This window comes from Protopterus annectens, chromosome 4.part0 (assembly GCF_019279795.1).
Source record: "Protopterus annectens isolate FY-2018-M chromosome 4.part0, PAN1.0, whole genome shotgun sequence".
Classification (NCBI taxonomy): domain Eukaryota; kingdom Metazoa; phylum Chordata; order Ceratodontiformes; family Protopteridae; genus Protopterus; species Protopterus annectens.
In genome coordinates this window covers 1,964,293,348-1,964,316,939 of record NC_056733.1, presented here as the reverse complement: position 1 = coordinate 1,964,316,939, position 23,592 = coordinate 1,964,293,348, and the positions used below count along the sequence as shown (strand labels likewise).

The following is a 23,592-nucleotide window of genomic DNA, read 5'->3' as shown; positions in this document are numbered from 1 at the left end:
GAAAAACTTAGGTTGCCTCAAATGTGGTATAATCTGACCATATCTGACATCATCTCTGATGTCTTTGGTTTCATACCATCCTACTTTAACATAGTCCGTTTTTCTGTGTTTACCTTGCCAGCTACCCCTCTTCAGAATCTTACTTCATTGTATAGTTCTATTACGGCATATACAACTACCCCATCTTACATCTTTTCCCATTTATTCTGTATCTAACTTAAATTTATCAGTATGATAATATTTGCCTTGACTCCAACTATATTGTTAAACATGTTATGCACTGACATTGTGTAATCTGGCGACTAATTTTCACTTGCTAATATGTGCTTTGCTAATGAATTTATCCTTTTCTCTCATTAGATTTCTCTTGTTGTGCTTCAGGCATATTGAAAGTTTCATTTTTAAATCTATTTGAAGTATATGTCATCATTATTGCATACATGTAATGTATATGATAACATGCTGATTTCCATGTGCATGTGTTGTTCAGTGTAACATTCCAGGTCACCTAGTTAATAAAATGTATAGAGAAGCAAACACAAAAAAAATCTCAGAATTAATTCTTGAGGGATTTCTAGAAAATACTTCTCCTTGTCTGTTAGGATAACTTCCTAATACAGACTGACACATCTGAAGAATAACTGTAAAAGATGAACTGCAGTATATTCTGTTGTTGTGTCACTTTTACAGAAACTGGTGATTTTCCAGCCAGTTTTGGTACTTATGTATTATAGAAAACAGATTTTTGTGGTTGCAAAATGTGCATACCACCACAGATAGGAGTGCATGAAACAATTTAAACTGTGTTTGTAAGGTTTATTACAGCCCAAAAACGTTACGTTGCTTTTTGGAGTAGGAGAAGGAGGCTGTTCCTGTTTTCCGTGCATTACACAAGCATGCTACAGTTTTCATGGGTGCGTTTGGATTAGTTTGAATATGTAGAAGGAATTCTTCAGAGAAGTAAAACACAAGACACTGAGAAATTGTTTTAGCTAAACTTGCTTGCTTTTAACCATTCGTGTATTTACAAAGTGTCAAAAAATGAAAGTGAGCAAAACTACTGTGTTTGTGTTTGGCTTCTCGGAAGGATTCTTTCCACACAGTGAAAATAATCCATTCATCAGACCAACAGCAGATATGACAATTCAAGGGTGCATGTGTGATGCATGCAAAAAAAAAAACAGGAAGAGGGTTATCTGCAATGTTTGTGTTCCCGAAGGTAATCTGAGGTTATTCCACAAAAATACAGACTCTGAATACCACCTTACAGTGTTTCGTGGCCTTGTTTCTACCCAAGTATGTGCATTTCGCAAATGCAAAAATCTGGTTGCGATAATACACAAGTACCCCGATTTTTTCTAAACTGTTGAAGGTGAAAGAGTCCCATTAATTAGAACTTTACACTAATATGGAAATGAGAGTTTCGATACATTCTAATATAGCATAATAAACTGCATTGTTGCTGCATAAAACAGCAAATAGTCTTGATTCTCAGTGAGATCTATGCATCTTTTTTGAAATTCTAGCATATATACTTCACAACTGTGCTGTCCTCACAAAAAGTAATGTTGTGCTAACTGATAGATGTATAACTGCAGTGTTGAAAACAACTGCAAAACAGTTTTTCTCTTCAAACTATAATCCCTTTCACAAGAGATAAGATTAGGAGAAAAAAAACAGAGTCAACATCCCCCTTTAATACCATACATCTTAACTCTCTAGGTCTCCTAATAAGCTGTATTAAACATCTGCAGAGAGGAAAACAGCAAAGCCAATGTGTGTTGGTATACCAATGGCATCTGTCTCTAACTAGTTTAAAGACCTGAAGCTTGTATTCCAGACAAACCGCATTACACTTTTGTGACTGCTGCCAATATCTGACTTCTACTGATATGGCAGAATTACTAATGCTGGAACTAACCTAGAAATTAAAGATTTTATAATGCATACAGAAGACCTAGAAAACACATTCAAAGAGAAATAATATAAGGCTTTGTGAGTTATCAAAAAGTTATAAGGAAGATACTATGACATTGTTTCTTTAATTATTTTGCTAGCTTCATAGGACTAATACAGCTGGAATTGGTATGTCTGTGCTTGAATCCTATATATATATATATATATATATATACACCATAATTTGCAATACTGTAGTTTATCTTTGTCTAAAAGAGAGATTTCGCAAGTCTGAATTGCTCAATATATGCTTCTCATCACAAAAGTGGTGTCTAGACATTATACGTCTATATCAGTTAAGTCAAAATATAAAATTATACTTTAACAGAAAATCTGTATTTCTGCATTATTTAACTTACTGATTATTTAATTATTTAATTGTTTGCGTTATTCAGTACTTTTATTTAGTTACATTCATACTCCGTTGAAGATGTTGGTCAAAGCACTAATGGTATATTTTAGTAATAAAATATCCATATTATTTCTTGTTATTTTTTTATCTATTATTTATTTATTGATTTTTTGTTATATAAATGGAAAGATGAAAAAAAGGCTGACTAGAATGTATCCAACTTAAAACTAATTCATTTGATCAGATAGTTAGATGTTAATGGCAAAAACAGAGCATTATGATTAGGTCATCAATTCTAACTCGGTTATTATGTTTTCAAGATATGGATGATAAGAAATGAATGCTCAAGAGGTGAATCTTTCCATCCACATTGAAAACACATCATTTTAAGTTATGATTGGGGATCTGATCATAAGCCTTTTTTAATGTATGGAGATTTGTTTGCACCATGACTGTATAACTAACTACAAACTATGATATTGTTGCCCCTTGTGTGGGTGTGGATAAGTTGATCCAGGGCATTGGAATTTATGAATTCCAGAAAGCGTTGAGTGAAGGAGTTGGTACATGAGAAGTTTTCCCAGTTAATGGTGGGGTAGTTGAAATCGCCCATTATTAGGGTGTTTGGTTGAACCCTAATATTTTCCAGTATATCAGGAAAAGAGGAGTGGGAATCAAGGGGCATGGTGGGGGATCTGTAGCAAGCTAAAATTTGGATTGCAGTTTTGCTCAGAGTTAGTTGCACTTGGATAACCTCGGATGCATTATGCTGAGCAACTAGCCTGGAGGTGTGGATATCCTTAACTAATATGGACACACCTTCACCTTTGGTGTTTCAGTACAGCTTAGATGGCCAAAAAGTGTGGTATGAGTTATAGCCTGCAGGGGTGCACTCTGGAGCCTTGAATCAGGTCTCGGTCACTGCACAGATATCGATGTTCTCCATTTTAAGGAGTGCCTCGAGGGAGTGCATTTTGAGATGTAGACTTCTGGCATTGAAGAGCATTACCCTCACTTATATGTACATAACTATATGTGCAACATGCTGAGTTTATATGTATTTTTTCAACCATACAAAGTGTCACTTGGTTTAACTTTATATTTTATATTGGTACAGTGCGTACTTGGTTAAGTGGTAGGTTTTTTCTGTGACAGAAAGTTTGAAAAATACTTGGAACTAACCTCCCATCAAATACATGCAAAAATGAAGAAACAAACCTAAAATGTAAAGGTGTTATTTGATTTACAGTCAACTAGTATGCAGATGATAATTTATTACACTAGAAGGATGAAGAATCTAAATATCATCCCCCTAGTCTCTTTGCTGAATGAATGATTTTTTTATGCAGTAAGGATAAAAGTAATATTTTGTTGTTTACAGTGAGTAATCATGCAGTCTGAGTTCTGATTTCTCTAGATCATTATTAATTTGGCAGTTTTAGTACATACCTAATAACAATTTTCTGGAATGTATATTCTCTAGTCATGGGGGCTAGTAATAAAATTACCATTATGTCAGAAATTCAGGTGGAAATGCCTACATTATAGCCTGTGTAACTGCACTGTGTAGCCTGCATTGACAGGAGTTCCCCCACCCTGCTCCTGACTGAAACATATACAGACAGCATGGAAAGATAAGTCATTTTCCTTTTGTTATTGTCTCAGTATAAATACTACCATTCAGGCAACCCATTTAAATATAATCTCTGTTCCCATTTAATTATAATCTCTGTTCCACTTACTGCTGTCAGATGTTATAAATGGTAGTGAGAGTCACCTATGCACACTGTGGCTCAGATCTGCCTTACAGCAGCAACATGAGAATACATTAGCAGACAATGGCTTACCACCAATCATGGTAGGGCAATGAAATACAGTCAGAATGTGAATGCACATAGTGGAGCAACTCAAGTTTCTAACCCATCACGAAAGTAACATCAGAAATATTTACAGCAGGCAATTCTGCTTGTCCTCAGACACCCCAATTTTTCAGTTAAAGGGTTTGAGTCCTTTGGTACATTTAGCGTTGTTGCCTCAGAGCAAGAGGTTTTCTCGTTCGATTCTTGGCTGGAGCACCTTCTGTGTTTAGTCTGCATGTCCTCCCCGCAGTTGAGTGGCATTCGAAAGACATGCATGAATGGGCGTGCCTTCGTTGAAGGTTGGGTGTTGGGCTGGCACCGTAAAAATCTACTGCCAATCATTAGTGGACCGGAGTTCTGCTGTGGCGACCCCTAACCATGAAAAGCTGAAAGAAGAAGAAGAAGGTACATAACAGACATATTAATGTCGTGTTCAGCAATACAGTAATAATTGTAGTTGGACTCCTTTAAATTCAGACCAGAAAAATGCCACATATCTGGAAAACACAATGATTGTTTATTATTTCTTATGTACATATAATCTAACTTGCCTTTCTAATTCCCCATACAAAATCAGTCTGTTTCCACACATGCTTTACCCTTATACCGCATTATGATAATTCAGCATGTTGCGGTACTGGCAATTCTATCCTACACAGTCTGTTCTTCCTTTCTCCCTTCTTATGCTAATTTGTCCCCAAACATTTTTCAGCATGCTCTACAGTAGAAATATTTTATTCTGCATTTGTTATAAAAAGAAAATAAAGAAAATCCACATTTCAAATGATGCACCTGTTGATCAGTTCTGGATTTTATCTCATCTCCTTTTGCTCAGGAAAGGCTGAATGCTGTAACCTTGATTTATCAGAACACACACAAAGCAGTTAATATAGCTGTGACTGAGTCGCATTCCCCTAGGAAATATTATTAAAGAGTCTTTTATTAATTCTATTACCACACTTTAGTCTTCACCGAAGAACTGAGCTCTGGTTACTAGTATTCATTATGGTAAGAACTATTTAAAAGTACAAAATTCCACAAGAAAAGGCAAACTGCAGCTTGACCTTTCCTCAGGCAGGGTTAATTGGTACTTCATACAAGACAATCTGTATCCTGCTGGTCAAGCTAAATGCCCTACATTTAGTGATTAGCATCTTATAACCTTAATTTCAAGGCAGGCAGAGGGTTACGCAAATTCATCCTACTAGCTTGCAGAATTAAATGGAAGGGTCTGCATACAAGGCTTACTTAGGCCGACAGCTTTCTTTCTTTAGAAAATGTAAAAATAGCTAATACTATGACTGAAATTCTAGTAAGAAAATCTTATTTGGACATACTTTATTTGATATTTCATTTTTAGGCACAGTGGTCTCCTATCCACCTTATATACTTCTGAAATCATATCAAATTAAGCAGAATAGGCCCAGTTCCAAAAGTCTGCTCTCAGTGCAAGTGACCACTGTCTTTTAGAATCTGGCCACTGGTGTAAGCCTGTTTATAGAACGGCCTTACACCAAAGTAAGTCACTTAAACTGAGAGCAACTGTTTCGAAATCAGGGCAGACTTACAGTGTGAGCAGCTCTTTTGGAATCTGTCTCAATATGTGCGCCAGAAAGTTATCTTTCTGCTACATTCTCCTTCCATTTGATAATGCAATGAATCTTGCATCTGAGTTACAATGTGTAGCAGCCAGCTGCGATTTTACAGCCATAGGTTTTGTCCTCAAGCAGTGAGTAATTTAGAGAGGCAGATAGATTAAAAGTAAATTCCTCTGAAAATGTGGAAATTGGGAAGTGCAATAGATAAAATATTTATTAAATACAAGATGGATTGTCATTAATTATTATGTTTTTCTCATTTTTTTTTGTTTTAGTTAAAGTCATTTAGAAGGATGTTGATTTTTTTTTTTTATTAATCAGGTTATCATATAGCTGCAGTAGTACTCTTATGTTTCTCCATTATTATGTACCTAGATTTTCTCAGTAGAAAATATTAAAGCAGTAAATCTGAGTTTAGCAGAATCTCCTTTTACATGCATATAGACTACTACTGCTGTTAGCAAAATATCACTACACAGTCAACAGTAAATAGGCATAAATTTCCAAATTGTTTATTTATATTTTATTGACTAGGTTAGTCTCAATAGACTCTTTTTAGGGGATACCTGGGGTTGTATTCATATTGACTATAGTAACTTTGGTCAAGACAACTGAAACTTTCCATATTCTTTTTGATGATTGTCATGGGATCTTTGGCATCCACCTGAGCTACCAACAACTTAGGCAGAAAGGGCCTCAGTTTAATGTCTCATCTGAAGGACAACACACCAAAGATTGCAGCACCTCCCTTATGCTGCACTGCAGTTTCAGTAATGGAAAGGTAATCCACCTATCAGGTGTGGAATAGAATCCACAACCTTCTTCACCAAAGGTGAGTGAGCTACCTGTTGAGCTACTGATGCTGATAACGCTAAGAGATACACCAGCCCTTGGTAACATCTAGTGTATCTAAGACCAACCTCAATTTGTAATGTGTCCTGTCGAAAAAAAATTAAACAGGTAGTCCAAAATCTTTCAGCATTACACATTTAATAGAACTTAAGTTGTGATGTATTCTATCAGATATGGCATAGATGGTATAAAATCTTTCAGCATTATGCAATCAATGGTGTCACATTTTGCAGATTTTCTACACAAATATATGATCTCAACAAAAACCTGATATATTCATATCTGCGATGAAAGAGAAACATGTTTATTAGGTCCTGCGTTTTTATCCCAAATAAATGCATACTTAATAGTTGAAATGTCATTAATGTTAGAATAGTGGGAACATGTTAAAAGGTTAGCTCACTAACAGCTGACTTTGCCATAGTCAAAATGAAAGATTATATGCAGGAAGGTTGGCTATTTGAATTATTGAAATGCAAATGCAAATTTGCCAGTTTTTTAGTACAAGAAAAATATATGTATTATTAAATCACAATACGGTGCATTATGGGTAACTATTAGGCTAACTGCCTTTGCAGGCTATTTTAATACTAGCCAATTTCCCTTTTTGAAGGTCAGAATCAAAACCTGTCCCTTCCATTTTACCTGCCCCCAGCCCCTCCCCTCGCATTATATGTAATACATTTACAAAACTTCTTTAAGGAACCTCACTGTATTTTTTCCTGAAATGAGTCTGACAATATTTATATTTATTTATTCGGTTTCATTTTATTTTTTTACATATACTGACTGTGATAGAACAAGGATCTTACTGTAGCATTTTCTGGCCCAGCCAAATGATATATGAAATTTCCATTCAGGTAAAAAATAATAAATTGTAGTGACAGTATAATATTATTATTTCCAGACAGATTATATATCGTCAAACAATTGCAAATTGAACAAACAATATATCTGTCATATTTTCAGTCGAAATATACAGTTTTTAAGCAGCTGTGATTATAGTATACTGTAATTCATATAGGACATATGCTGACAAGAGTGAGTTTAGTTAGATTTATGTGACTCAGCTCTTATGGAAACACATATTACATAAGAAGAACTTTGGTTCTGTGTGAAATGTAGGTAAGGACGCAACAGACTGTATAAGTGGAAGGATTGTAGGCCATATTTTTAAAGGGAAAATGAAGAAGGCATACATCTAAGGATGTAAGGATGGTTTTTTCATGTATCCTGCCCCCAGGAAGGTGATTCAGTCAAGGATGGTGAGATTGAAGATTAAGACTGCTGCAAGGAGTGTGATTCTGAGCTTAACTGTCAACTGTCCAGATTTTACATACACACATACAAATATTTCAAGCACAGGCATTAATGCCCTTCTAGCTTGCCAGTATACCAAAACACTTGTTCCCATAATGTGTCCAGGCTGTTCTTAAAATTATCTAAACTAGTACTTGCTTTAAGGTAATTTGGTAGTCTGTTCATGCATTAGCTATTCTGTCAAAGAATCTATAAGTGCACTTTTCATTCCTATAGAATCTTCTACATAGGGTATCTGATGATTCTCTAGTACTTTTTGATAACCCCAAACATTCCCAGAAGTAATGTCTCTAAATGGCCTATAGTATATCTGAATAAGATCTCTTCTTAAATATATGTAAGAAACACTGTACAAGTTTAGATATTTTAGTTTTTCATAATAACTTAAATTTTCACACCCATGGATGCTCATGGTATATTTCTACTGTACTCTTTCAAGTTTACTCATGCTTGTTTTCTTATAGGGTTTCCATATTGTTATTCCATGCTCAAGATACTCAGGTTTGGGTCTAATGAAACTAAAAAAAATTACTTTGCATAGACATTATAAATCTTTTTTAAACAACCTATAGTTCTATAACTATCATTAACCAATTGGTTGATATGATTAGAAAAACTCATAGCTGAATCTACCCAAATACCCAGGTCCTTCAGGTCCTTAAACGAACCTACAGTTTCAATCTCTGTGTACTGTATTAAATATTAGCCTTTCAATTTATTGAAAGGTTAATATTTAGTACATATAAATTTATTCAAATTTACATCTCCCAAATCTCAGATGCTTAGCTTTTGATGTATTTATTAGCATATTTTCCTGTGCCCAAATGGTCAATTTAGTCAAGTTATTTTGCATGCCTTATCTGTAACACATGTAATCAATTTACCCAATTTCAGGTCATCTGCATATAGACAGTAGAACACCTCAGATGAAAATGTTTGGTCTGAAAGATACAATCTAAACAAGCAAGGGCCTATGACAAGAGCCCTGTGGGACACCCTGACTGTAACCAAGTATTTCACCTGTCCAGTTGCTGTATAATACTTGCCATGTCCTATTTGTAAGCCATGCAGCTATCCATGTTGTAAAGAGTACATCAATACCAAGTTGTACTAACTTATGATCAGTATGTTGTGTACTAACTCTGTCAAATGCCAAAGTTAAATCTATATAAATTACAACATGGCACAATTTTTCATTAATAGCTGTTATTATATTGCTATAGAACATCAAGTTACAGGTGGTAATAGATCTATTTTCAACATATGCATGCTGATATATATCCAGTTGTGACAATAACTTATCCAGTATTACCTTCTCCATTATTTTTCCACAACATGAAAGTAGACTTAAGGGGCTATATGACTCTGGGTTTGTCCTACTCCCCTTTCCCTTAAAGACATGTTTAATAATCATGTCTCCAGTCTTAAGTAATCTCCCCATATTTATATGACTTAGTGAATAATAGATATAATGGTACCATAAGTTCTTGCTGAACTGTTCTCAGGTCATTGTTACTAATTCCATCTCCTCCCTGTGCTTTGTTTGGATCCAGTTTGCACAGTTCGTTTTCAATGTAATCTAATTTGTTTCCAGTATATGGAGTTACCCGGATGTCACTAGGACAACTTATCATCTCTTTTGTGGAGCCAAACTCTTTTGCATGCAGTTTTGTAAATATATCTATAATCTGTTGTGTCTGAGAATACATTTTAGAATCTGCACCTAGTTTATCAATTTATATATCTTTATTCATTCCACATCTTATGTAGCTATTAAAAGGTTTCCTATTATGCTCAATATCTTTATATAAAATGTCTTCAAATTTTTCTTGAACTTGTCACACTATGCTTAATCTGTTTGTCCAGTTGTCAAAGTTGTAGTTCAACCTCTCTTTCATTTCTTATATTTTTTTGTCTCTCACCTTAATCAGATATCTTGTTCTTATGGAAATATACCCCCTGATGTTGTATGCCTAGATCCTGATGTTAAACTTTGCACTCAATTTCTCTTTCAAAACTTTTCAACATTCCATCTGCAGTTTTTCCACTGATTACCTCACTCCAGTTAGTTTTACATAGTAACTGTTTTGCTTCCATATAATCTGTAATTCACCTTCTGAGCATTGGTTTAGATTTCAGTTTGGCAGAATTATCTAGCAGCAAATTAACCTTTATAACCCCATGATCACTGCACATCAATGGTGGTAAAACTTGACTTGAAGTTACAGTAATTTCTTTAGGAACACAAACCATGTCTATATGTTCCTTTCCCTGGTAGTTTTTTTTTATTTATTTCATAGGTAGGTACTAGGCTATTGGCCCTAGGGCCTATATAAGCCTAGGCAAATGTACCCTGGCTTTCGCCACCCAAGAAAATTATTTTCCTGTGCCACTGTCGAGCACAGCCACAGAAGTGATCCCCGGGGTGAATTTCCTGTCTCCCATCCAGTCATCACGATTGTTCTTGAAGAGTGCTAATGAGGAGCTTTGTTTGATATAGATAGGTAGTTTGTTCCAGAGTATGGGACCCAGCATGTTCCATTTGTTATATGTGCTGCAACTAAGTGTTGTCATAGTGAGTTGATGAGAATTTTCAGAATGTTATGGGTTGAGAGTAAATCATAAGCTATACAGATGGTTTTAAGTGGAGAGATATTAGTTGGATGATGTCCTCATATTTTTTAAACCAAAATTCCAGATTTTCTTCTGATTATTTTGGAGAGTAGATTAAGAATCTCTAAGAAGGTTGCCTTTATATCATCTGTTTTTTTGGGTGTGGTCTCTAAGCTGCTTGAAATGTATCCTGCGTTCTGTAGTGTTTCCGAGCTTTGTCTCCAAGTCTATATAAAACGTTCAGTTCTTTGGTTAGCCACTGGTTTGGTTGATGTTAAAGTAGTCTGGACATTTTTGAAGTGTTTCTTTTTGTGAGTAAGTGGTTGTCAAGGATGTTGGCTAAGATGTAGAGGCAGACTTTAAACTCCATAGGAGTATGTTAATAAATACAGGCACAGTGCAGATATCTCCCAGTAATGAAATGCAGAGTTATGTAAGTTTTTAAGGTAGCAACAGAGGAAAAATACATCAACTAAAATGTTTTAACTCCACAACTGAACAACAGTAGGGAAATGAGGAACTTCCCATGAAAGTTTACAACTGTATCATGCTAACAATAATCCTGCAATTCCAAAGGATCAACTCTTCAGTCAGTGATAAGGTAGCCTTTTGGCTACTTGTACGTAGGCAAATACAGGCTAACTGTTTATCAAACACATATAAGGTAGCCTTAGATAAAATCTTTTCTAATATTGACAGAGTAGAAACTGAAACAATGTTTAAATACAGTTGACAAATCAGGAAGTATTCCATTTAATAATCTATTTAACCATCACTGACAAGAGACAAAGTCAGTCTTTCCATTTCTACTATATAGTTTCCCTTAACTGTGATTTTGAATGTTATCTGCTGGAATTGTAGGTTTTGTTTTATAACAATTAGTTCTCATTTTGCACTGAAGTTGTGAGAATGAATCTAAATTGTCATTCTCATATTATTGGTTTTAAAGAGAGTTATTTGCATTGATGTTGTATACATTACTACTATTGAATCCAGTGGTTTATTAGTTACATTGCATGTGTGTAAAGGCAGGAAGGAAGTTCACTCCATCCTCTCTGCATTCCTGAAAGCTTCTGATTGCCTATATTCCATAACCTCTTCTGAAAGGATGCCAGTTTTATCCATATTCTTTCCATGAAGAACTCTATATGTTTAGAAAGAAACTGGAAACTGATTCCATCTATTTGTGATTTTGATTCTCCTGTCCTTCAGGTTGAGTACCCCATACTAAACCTTTGTTGTATTATATGTCAATATCACAGTCCATTTCCTCCAGCGTAACAAATGCAGGTCCAGAACCCAGTTTAGCCGTCTTGCTTTTATAGTAATTTTATAATTCACATGACTTTCATTTGGACAGTTTTGAATGGTCTTAACTTTTCTCCCAAAGTTGAGAAAATGGCCTAATGGTTAAGGTGTTTGCCTTACAAGCATAAGGTACAGGGTTTGAGTCTCACAGGGGATAATTGGCTAGGCTTAAAATGGCTCGCAAGGGCAATTAGCCTAGTACTAATCTATGAACCTATAATCTATAAGAAAGCATTATAAATGCATGTAGAATATCAACTGTGTTGTGATTATTTGCACTCTAAAATCAGTTATTCACTAAATAAGCATCAGCATTTAGATAAGTTTTACCATACTCTTAAACTAATAAATAATAAAAAACAAAACCCTCACAACTGAAATCCAGTGTAAGAACAAACAAAACTAATAAAGATGACCAAGACTGGGTTAATTGTTAGTTTTACAACAGCCTTCTCAGACTGCATCTGATGTTCCTTTCCTGCACAGAGAACCCCCCCCCCCCCACATCATTCTCATTTTTGTTAGTGTCAGGTTTGTAACCCTCCGAATATAAATAATTTCTGAAGTTTTTCTTCCTTATATGTGAGATCCTGCACATTATTGCAGAGAACCTCAGGAGTTCTTTACTCTGTGAGGATAATTTACTTTGATTCTTCTGTAAATTATTCCCTTACCTGTCACAGTGCACCCCTTACCAACAAGTTTTAGAGTTTTCAGCAAGTGGGATTTTTATGTTTCAGGAAAACTAGTAAAATTGAACTCCAATATCATGAAGAGTATTAAGACCAGAACATAATCCTTAGATACTCCGCTGACCACCTTGATGATGACAGCCATCACAGCCACCCCCACTACCATTTTTATCGGCCTTCGTTCAGTTTAGAAATGTCTTAGTCCATTAGACTATCATCTTTACTAAACTGTATCTACTAGACTGCAAATTAAACATTTATCATGGGGTGACTCAAAGGGTTTTCTAAAGTTAAGACATTCCATATCCAATGCATTTCCCTGCCCAGTTCCAGTGTCAGTAACTCCATGAAATGAATGCAATTTTACTGGCAGAATATATTGGCTGTGAACTCATACTGAGATTCATTCTAGTGGACTGTATTTGCATTATGATTTTCACCATGAATTTTACATATTAGTAAGATTGCTGAGAGATCAGATGGCTTAGTGATGAAGGTCTTTGCCTCCCATGCACAAGGTACAAGGTTCAATCCAGATATCTGACCAATGCCTGTTTGGTGTTTGCATGTTCTTCCCTTTGTCTCCATGGGGTTTCTCCATGTCCAAAAAATATGCTGAGTGTTTCTATCTCAAACTTACCAATGAATGGAGCTGTGGGCAGCAGCACAGACTCTTTATGGTGCCCTATAGGGAGAAGAGTTGTACAGACCAACTGCTTTTTGCATCTACTGTGGTGTGCAATATCCTCAAGATAGAAGAACATGGATCACAGACTGCACGCTGTGGCAGGGCTAGCCACTCAGTGTAAAATATGGCTCTAGGTGATTTGGTCATGTTGACTAGTGTTGTCAAAAATTGGCATGGACCACTGATAAGTGGGTTGAGGACCTGGCCTACTCTGACCCATGCCAGGGACCCGCGCTAATGGGGGAGGGGTATATTGGCCATTGTGTTGCTGCCATAAAGCCCAGCAGTCCTGGGTCTAGTTGCCCAGTCTTGGTTACCTGGGATAGCTCTGTTGAGCGAAAGCTGACCAACCTGCCAAAAATAACTGCTATGCTTAATGTAGGTTAGGACACAGCTTGGAAGTGGATGACATGATGATATGGAGGAGGCTGGACAGCCTATGTATCCAAGAGACGAGATGTTAAAGCCACTTTGCTTGGGATCCAGAATCTACTACTCAGGTGGAGGGCAGGCTAGAAATGGTGTAGGAATTGTGGTGAGACTTCAGAAGGCAGTAAGGGATATCATCAGAATTAATGACAGACTCATGGCAGTCAGACTTCAGTGTAATGATATGGTACTATTCATAATCTCAGCCTATGCCCCACAGCAGGGTTGTGATAGTGAGGACAAGAGCACAATCAGACAGCAGTTGCAAGATGTACTAGATAAAGCAGTGAATTGGTAATGCACATATTGGACAGAAAAGCATGTGAGGATTGCCTGAGTATACATGGGTGGGGCAACAGGAATAAAGAAGGAACAGCCATTCTAGAGTAGCCAACACATGGTTCAGAAAGAGAGACCGTCACAAGATCACATAAAAGAGTAGTCAACATGCAACTCAGGTAGACTTCCAAGGAAAAGGCACTGGGGTAGAAGCCATGATTGCAAAGTCATCCCCAAACAGTCAGCCCAATAAACCACTTGTTGCCACAATCAGCTGCAAGCATTGGTCAGAGAAGGCTCTAAGGTGAGCAGAGACCAGGCTGAAGACCTGGAAGTTGACTGGAGTGAAAGTGCAACAGTTCAAGGAACTACTTAGAGCTCTAGCACCCCAAGAAGAGGAAGAAATAGGTGGAGTTGAAGAAGAATGCAGCACTAAAAACAACATGTGTTAGGACTACAGAAAAGATATGTGGCCGAGCCAGGTATGGAAATAAGGTACATAAGGAAAGCTGGTGGTGAAATGCAGAAGTCCAGGAAGTCATCAGAAGAAAGAAGGAGTGTAGGAAGAAGGGGGAGATAGAAAAAACTGACCAGGCTAAGAAGGACTACTGTTTGGCTAATAAAGGAGCTAAGAACGAAGTTTCAATAGCAAAGAATAGGGCATCGGAGGCACTGTACCAACTTCTGGAAAGTGACTCAGTAAGGGTCACAAAGAAACTATATCAGGTTGCAAGGCAAAGACAGAAAGATAAAGAAGATAGTCAAACACCCTTCTTAAGGGATGCCAGCAATAACCTGCTCACTAGTCTAGAGGACATCAAAGGCAGATGGAAGGAGTATTTCCAGCAGCTTCTGAATGAAGAAAACCCCACAGAAGCTGTACTGCCCCAGAAACAGCCTACGATGAGAGAAGAAGAGAAGCCCACCCTAGAAGAAGTAAGAACAGCACTAAGGAAGATGAAGTCTGGGAAAGCAGTAGGCTCAGATGAGGTCACAGCAGATATGATAGAGATGCTGGATGTGATAGGGGTGAAATGGCTCCTGAGGGTACTAATAGCAGTGTGGAGAGAACGGTGTATCCCAGATGACTGGAGAATATGCATACTCATGCCAGTGTACAAGAATAAAGGGGACATCCATAACTGTGGGCAGTACAGGGGCATCAAACTCCTATCACATTGCATAAAAGTTCTGGAGAGGGTGATTGATAAACGGATACACAGAGTAGTAGAATGTAAGATGGGAGATAAGCAGTTCGGATTCAGATTAGGATGCAGCACAACTGACCCAATGTTTACATTGAGACAGATATTTGAGAAGAAGCTAGAGATGAGGCGAGAGTCCAACTGGGCAGTCATAGACTTAGAAAAAGCATATGATACGTTCCCAAGAAACCTGATCTGGGCAGTACTGCAGTAGTTTGAAGTCCCAGAAACACTGGTAGAATTAGTGCAGGCTATGTACAGGGACAAAATGACTCAAGAACGAACAGTGTTGATCTCACAGAAGGGTTCCCAGTGGGAGTGGATGTACATCAGGGTTCAGCTCTGAGCCCACTGCTTTTCATACTGGTGATGGACTACATTAGCAAACAGGTTGGAGTGGATGTATCAACAAAGCTGCTGTATGCAGATGATGTGGCAGTGCAGACAGACTGAGCTAGAACGTCAGCAAAGGATACGAGAATGGATGCAAAACTGAAGGCACATGGGATGAAACTAAGCACAAATAAGACGGTAGCAATAGTAGCAAATTGGGGAAATCAGAAGAAGGTGAGAATAGAGATAGATGGGAAGATAGTGGAACAGGTAAACAGCTTCAGGTATCTGGGAGGGGTAGTTGAGGAGAAGGGTAGTCTAAATGAAGAGGTCAAAGCTAGAATCAGAGGGGCTGCAGCCAACTGGCATAGAGTATCAGGTGTAGTCTATGACAGAAGAATGCCAAAGAAGCTGAAAAGTAAGGTGCACAAGACAGTGGTGTGAGAAGAACTACTGTGTGGTACAGAAACATGGGCAGTAAAGGCAGAACAGTTGAAGAAGCTAGAGGTGATGGAAATGAAGTGCCCGAGAAAGGTGGTAGGATGCACACTGTGGGACTGATGAAAAAATGAGGACATAAGAGCAGAAGAGAAGCCATAGTAGTTCCAATTGCAGAAAAGATCAAATAGAACAGATTACGGTGGTTTGGGCACATGTGTAGAAAAGCAGAAGACAATCTTGTGATGAAGACTTGGGACAGACGGGAAGAAGGCAAGTGGAAGTGAGGACATACAGCAAATAGGTGGATGGATTGTGTGAAAGAAGATCTGTGACAGTCAGGCATGAGTTTTGAAGAAGGCAGGAGTGTGGCACTGAATCGGTAGAATTGGCGACAGTTAACACAATACCCCGACCCATTTAGAAAAATGGGAAAAAGGGGTTGATAATAATGAATGATGATAATTTTATATATTACTGAAATAAGGTCTGCAGTTATTGGATCTCCTTTGATTTCTTGTTTTGTAAAGTTGACCCACTACAGTAATTTTATGACCTCTGGCTAATCTAAAGGTTTCTCCTCCTGTTCTTAGTGCATTTTTCACTGGGTCCCAGAAAAATGAGAAAAATTCATCAACTAGTTCAGTATATTAACAGTTGTTTAACTTACTCCATGGTCATGTAACTAAAAACTAGGTTTCATTACTTAAGGGGTACATTAAGACTCAAAGCGCATATACCACCAGGGCTCAACACCACCATTAATATACGCCCTGCTTTGTTAGGGTCTTTGTGATATTTCACCATATTTTAATGACCCTATAATAGTTACACCAATTTCTCCATGTGCAGTACATTTGTACATATAGGAGCATCTCAGTGTGTAGCGTAGTTCTATGACTGTCCCCCGGTCATATAAATATTATAACACATGCTTTTTGATATTGCTCCATGTATACATGTTATCTGAAATCTTTGAAAAAATTTTATAAAAGATTTTTATATAAATGAATTGGAGTTAAGCTAGCACTATAGCCTTAGGTGTAGTCCATAAATTTCCTTTCATATATTCATATGCAAATGGCCTATTAGCTATTCCGTGTTCACATAATATCTAGTTTTCACCTAAGTTTTTATGTTTTAATGCTATGTTTTTTATTGGAGTCATGGACTTCAAACCCTGATTGTGGTAAAGTTCATGTTTGGTTGCTCACAATTAGTAATAGTATGCCCTAACATAACATGGCATGCAGCTGAATTGTTTTATGAACATATTTTAATATTAATGAAATATCATCTCATATTTACATAGACCCATTGGTGATTTTCACCATACATTATTTATACTGGTCACAATAACATTTGAGGAAGACATTTGATCTACATCGGGAAGTTGATTATGCAACCCCGTTATGTGTTCATAGGAAGTTGAGCTTTCTGTTAAACCAAGACACCATGGAAGTCTTACATTCAGCCATAATAGGCATCAGATAAGAAATGCTTAACTTTATATCAGGGATGAATCTATGTTCATGCCTTAATGAATGTCAATATGGTTGGATTTAATAATATATTAAAAGAATGCATATTTTATTTTATTTGATACCATTTCTGTTACTAAAGCTAAATATATATTTTTTTTGTTTTTTATAAGCATATGTACTACTGAGATAGAAGTAACATCTAGGTTTAGATGGACCATTACCTTATTTTAGTTTTGTGAGGCCGTTACACGGCTGATTCTTTTGCCCTCAATATGCACTTAACTAAACTAGAGCACGGATGATTTGAGGTGATTAAGCTGCAAACTTGGAAACAAGTATGGAGTTTTACATTGCTACGAGTAAGATTTCCATTTATTTGGATGGCATATGGTCTTCCTCTTTCCTTTTTACGTATTATTATATACCATTCAATTTTATAATGGAACATGATTAATGTTCCAATGAAAATGGCCTTTTCTCTCATCGTGCACAATATTCACATAACATGAGATTCATGTAATGAAAATAGCGGAGTACCATCTTGCTTTTGACATACTACGCTATTGGTCTAACACGGGCACAACTATTTATATTTTCTAAGTACTTGGAATGTTACTTTAAGCAACAGTTTTTCTGTTTTGTCATTACCCAGTGGTAATATATGTATGTGTTGACGCTAGTCAGAATATTTCTTGGGTTGTCATCTAGTTGTCACTACACAAATGTATTGTTCTTGTTGATGACTTCTCATGATATGCGATATATGTATAGGTGACTAGGGATGCAGTTGGTATAGTCTTTGAATGATAGTATTTGTGTTGATGTTTTGCTGTTGTTTGTCTTTTGACAGACTTCATCGAATGTGCGAGGAGCAGCAATAGTAGTGGCTGGTTCTTTCTGCCTGACTTTGATCTTGCATTTTGCCCTGATGATTTAGAACAGTGTATGCATTATGCTGTTTGTTTCAGAGGATGTAGGTGCATCCTCTTCTGGCTGCAAATGCAGGCTGCATCGCATTTGAAATGATAGAATATATCAGCTATCCCATGCGGTTTTATATAATTTATATTGGTACATATTTTATTATATGACTATGAACTACTGCAAAAAGTAATTACTAATGGCATCATGAACTTTTTAGGTTTTATTATTGTGAATTTGGAATTATTTTTTAAAAATGTGAAAATGTTCCTTTGTATTTGAGACTTAATGTCTAACTTGCTTCCTGAGCCAGCACAGAAAATAGGCGTTTTCGCTTAGTAATTCTGTTTCAATTGCTTGCTTGGGTAATTGAGTAATTGATGAATTGTTCTTCTTAATTGTAGTGAACTTTGCTATATAAAGGGATTCATTTTATGTGTAAACCATAACCTGATGAAGCGCATATCAATGCGTGAAAGCGCTTGTTTTACTTTATTTTAAAATAAAATTAACTCTTCTTTTACCGTGGTGGTTCCTGGCAGTTTTTCATCAATGGCATAGAGTATCAGGTGTAGTCTATGACAGAAGAATGCCAAAGAAGCTGAAAAGTAAGGTGCACAAGACAGTGGTGTGAGAAGAACTACTGTGTGGTACAGAAACATGGGCAGTAAAGGCAGAACAGTTGAAGAAGCTAGAGGTGATGGAAATGAAGTGCCCGAGAAAGGTGGTAGGATGCACACTGTGGGACTGATGAAAAAATGAGGACATAAGAGCAGAAGAGAAGCCATAGTAGTTCCAATTGCAGAAAAGATCAAATAGAACAGATTACGGTGGTTTGGGCACATGTGTAGAAAAGCAGAAGACAATCTTGTGATGAAGACTTGGGACAGACGGGAAGAAGGCAAGTGGAAGTGAGGACATACAGCAAATAGGTGGATGGATTGTGTGAAAGAAGATCTGTGACAGTCAGGCATGAGTTTTGAAGAAGGCAGGAGTGTGGCACTGAATCGGTAGAATTGGCGACAGTTAACACAATACCCCGACCCCATTTAGAAAAATGGGAAAAAGGGGGTTGATAATAATGAATGATGATAATTTTATATATTACTGAAATAAGGTCTGCAGTTATTGGATCTCCTTTGATTTCTTGTTTTGTAAAGTTGACCCACTACAGTAATTTTATGACCTCTGGCTAATCTAAAGGTTTCTCCTCCTGTTCTTAGTGCATTTTTCACTGGGTCCCAGAAAAATGAGAAAAAATCATCAACTAGTTCAGTATATTAACAGTTGTTTAACTTACTCCATGGTCATGTAACTAAAAACTAGGTTTCATTACTTAAGGGGTACATTAGGTGAACCTGCTGTATAGAGGGTGAGGTGCTTTCCTACAGCTAACTTATGCACTGCACGTGTTCAGTGGTACAACCTTGATCATTTGGGAATTGATGAAGACTGGATCAGCTACTCAAAGATGTTGTTTGTCAGTTACACGGGAACTGATTAAAGGTTCTTTACTAAGAACTACAAATGCCTCTTCATGATTTTTAAAATCCTTTGGACTATACAATCTCAGCTTTGCAATGTATTTTCTTTCATTCTAACCAGCAACATCTGAACTGTCTCCCTATCTGTTAGTGCAGACCTACTCCAGATATCTCCCCATTTTTTTTCTGTTGTGAATATTGATGCAAGGTATTTGTTTAGAATTACATCCTTTTTGCTATTCTGTCTGTAATTTTGTAACTTTCTGAGAATCCTCTGGAGTTCTGTTTGCTATTTCTTTGCTTCAATGTACCTGAAGAAGTTTCTTCTTTCTCACTTTACCTGGTTATCATTCCTTTCTCGATCTGCTACCTTTTCTCACCAGTTGCTACCATTTCCATAATCCAAATCACAGCATGACCTGATCAGCGGCTGCTAACAGTGACTCATCCTGGACATCCATGAGGCCTTCCATGTGCTTTAGGACTGTATCCAGAATTCTGTTATTTCTGGTCCTTCATCTGTGGACTGGCCACTTCATATTCCAAAATATCAAGCGACTCCTGCTCAGAATCTGGAAATTTTATCTGGCAGATTCTGATAACCATGACAACAACCTGCATTCCTCTACCTCACTCTTTTAGTCTGTGCTGTAGCTTATCAGTCTTATCTTTTGATATATCTGGTGGTCGATTTACTGTATCACTACACTAACATCTATCTCTTCCTCTATATTAAACCCATCCCCAATACACATAAGGTGCACATATAAGGTTCTCTCTCTATACACTCATAACCCACTTAATCCACTTCTTGGTTCATTGCATCTCTTCCTCTCTGACCTCCATAATCAAGGTCACTACTCCACCTCCAATCCTCCATCCTCTGACCTTTTTGAACAAACTACCCAAGCACTGGCATGTCACATCCCTTCTTGTCAGTGGTTCATGTTTAACTACGCTAACAAATACCTTAAAAGATTTTTTTTGTAAGGTGATAGTGGTGGTTTCCTAGTCCTAGCACAAAAAAAGACATGGTCTTCCATACTGAACTGCTATCTGAGCTTGTCCTGAGGTTGTCCTGCATGGCCAGACCCATACATGTTGCAGTGGATCCTTATGTATTTATGGAAAATAACTTCTTTGGAGCTATACCACAAATATGCTCACCATGTGCCAGTCATTAAGATGGTCCCTACAGGGTCTGTACTCAGTTGCCTTCTACATATGCTACACATAAACTCCCTCAGCTTACTTAGTTCTAGCATACAGATACCTTTGTACATAGGCAACATGGTCATCTGGGTCTCCAGTCATGCACCCTACCAAATATAAGAAAGCAAATACATGATCTTACCCACCAATGCCAAGAACATTACAGACTAGGTTATAAATCAGTTTGTGTCCCAGGCTGTACATTTTGGAACACAGTAGATTTATTATGAATAAATTAAGTTTCTTTATGGAATCTAGATTGAATATGTACAAGTCTGCATGCAGTTGTTATGGCCCTTCTCTTAAAGAGTCTTGTTATTTTCCTTAAGAAAGACAAGGAAGGACTTGTGAAGGGCACATTTATGCCAGGGCAAGAATGGGATCTACCACTGCTGACAAAATCACTAACTTAAAACATAAATGTCAAAAAGCAGAAAAAAACAATGTATGTAATTCCTGCATAAGTACGCATGTTGCCGTTCAGGTGCACACAGAAATTATCATCACTACAATACTTTGGCTGAATTTCAGTGTGCCTCATTTGTACCTAGGGCACAACTCCCCATCATGATTTTTATCTTTTAATTATTAACTGTCAACAACTGCAGTTTGTTGTATTGGACTTTAACACTCAAAGCCTTGCAGTCAAGCTCAGTATACATACTACAGATCGAGATACCACACCAGTCCCTGAAATGTACAGCAAAAACATTTCCTTTTTACACAATAAAACTTTGCACAAAATTCCTGAATCAGTTATCTCTCTGCCCACCAAGCTTTCTTCTTCTCAGATTTTTAAGCTTACTGTTTACAAATGCTTAGTATCACTATAAAAATGATATAACATAAGAAATTGATCTTAGGCTAAAACATTAAATCTGGATTCTTATTTTTATTAGGAATGTAAAAACTGCATCAACAAGTACCTTGTGGTGTACTGGCTTTCCATCAGTAATATCTGTTTACAGTTCAGTATCTCCTGTTATACTGTTTGTTAAAATGTGAAATCTAAAGTTCTTTCTACGTATATACTGGTATGTAAACAAACTGCTTTAATCTGTAACTACTCATGTCAGAAAAAGGAGCTTTCTAGTCCAGCTGACGGGTCTATATCAGAAGATTGAATGGAAATAACAGCAAACAGCAAAACATCGAAAAGACCGGACCTCAAAGTGCTGTTTGTGAGACTGCGGTACAGTGAAGATTGGAATATTTGCCCTTTCCTCACTGTAGTGTGATCTCGTAGTTACAATACATCTTTAGCGGGGGCTGTGGGGGGGCACAGCCCCCCACAATAGCAAGTTCAAGGACAGGTCTTTTCGATGTTTTGCAATTCGCTGTTATTTCCATTCGGTCTTCTGATATAGACCCCCAGATCACCTACCTGCAAAAAAAGATAATAATAATAATCAGTAATACTCCACTGTTACTTCCAGACCTAACATGTTAACTGTGCTAACCAGGGCAGTATAAGAAGATCCCAGTGGCTGACGGTAGGGCTGCAGAGTGGTGTTATCAATAGCGTGTGACTTTAGCAGGTATTTTTATAGCGATTATAGGTAGGTGAAGGCAGTGACAAAGAAACAGATAGGCATAGTTGCAGATATAAATGTGATTGTACAATGAATGGATCAGTGAATTACTGTTTTCAGTTTTGGCACACTGGCATCATTATGGGATATTAATTGCATTACCTAGGGACGGGTGTAAAATCAGGGGTGTTTTGCTATTGCCATTATTGACAGCACTTAACACTTCTGCATGCATTTGAAGGCAATCTCAGACGCCACCTTGAATGGACTGCTGCATATCCTCAAGTCAAGCTCCACTCAAGTAACCCACCCTAGTGGCCTTAACCTGGTCTGTGACATCAATAGGACTTGTTGGCAGGACACATTTGTGTCCCTGAGACTCCCCCATCTGTGGAATACAGTCCCTCTCCACGTCAAGCAGAGTACCTCTTTACCCCTTTTTAAGCGCAACCTGGATAACTGGATGGGAAACAGAAAATACACCCTTGGGATTCCACCCATGTCCCTGCTGGACAGAGGCATTGGATGCTGACTTGTCTAAACATGGGATAAACTCTTGGCTAGGCTTGTAAGGGCCTTAGGGCCAATAGCCTAGTAACGTCCTATGATTCTATATGCTGCTACAACACATCTTTATGAGGGATACATCATTTACACAGACAGAGTGCAATATTGTCTGCTGAAGAACTGGAAGCACACACACTGTGTCTAGGTGTCACTATGATGTGATCATACATGTAACAGCTGGCTGTTTCACCAGTTAGTATATCACAAGGCTGCTAAAGTTAACAAGGAGAATTTTAACAATCCAGATGAATTGTATACTTTGGAGTTATAAAATATAAATATAACAACAATCAAAAATGTTATAATCCCTTTAGCATATGACATACATAAGAGCCTCTACTTTGTAAATGACATCTAGTCTGCTACATAACAAAATGACCCACTCCTAACTTCCAAGCATGACTTTAAATTTAAATCTCTAACTTCCTATCTTTACTCTTATGAAAGGGAAAACAGTGCAGGGATTGTTT

At 37.3% G+C, this 23,592-nt stretch overlaps 1 long non-coding RNA gene across 1 annotated transcript in view; it reads right to left on the bottom strand.

The window, feature by feature from the left end:
* LOC122800077 overlaps nt 1–23,592 on the bottom strand; it is a 1,513,804-nt gene that overhangs the window by 1,178,823 nt on the left and 311,389 nt on the right. The window lies entirely within an intron of this gene.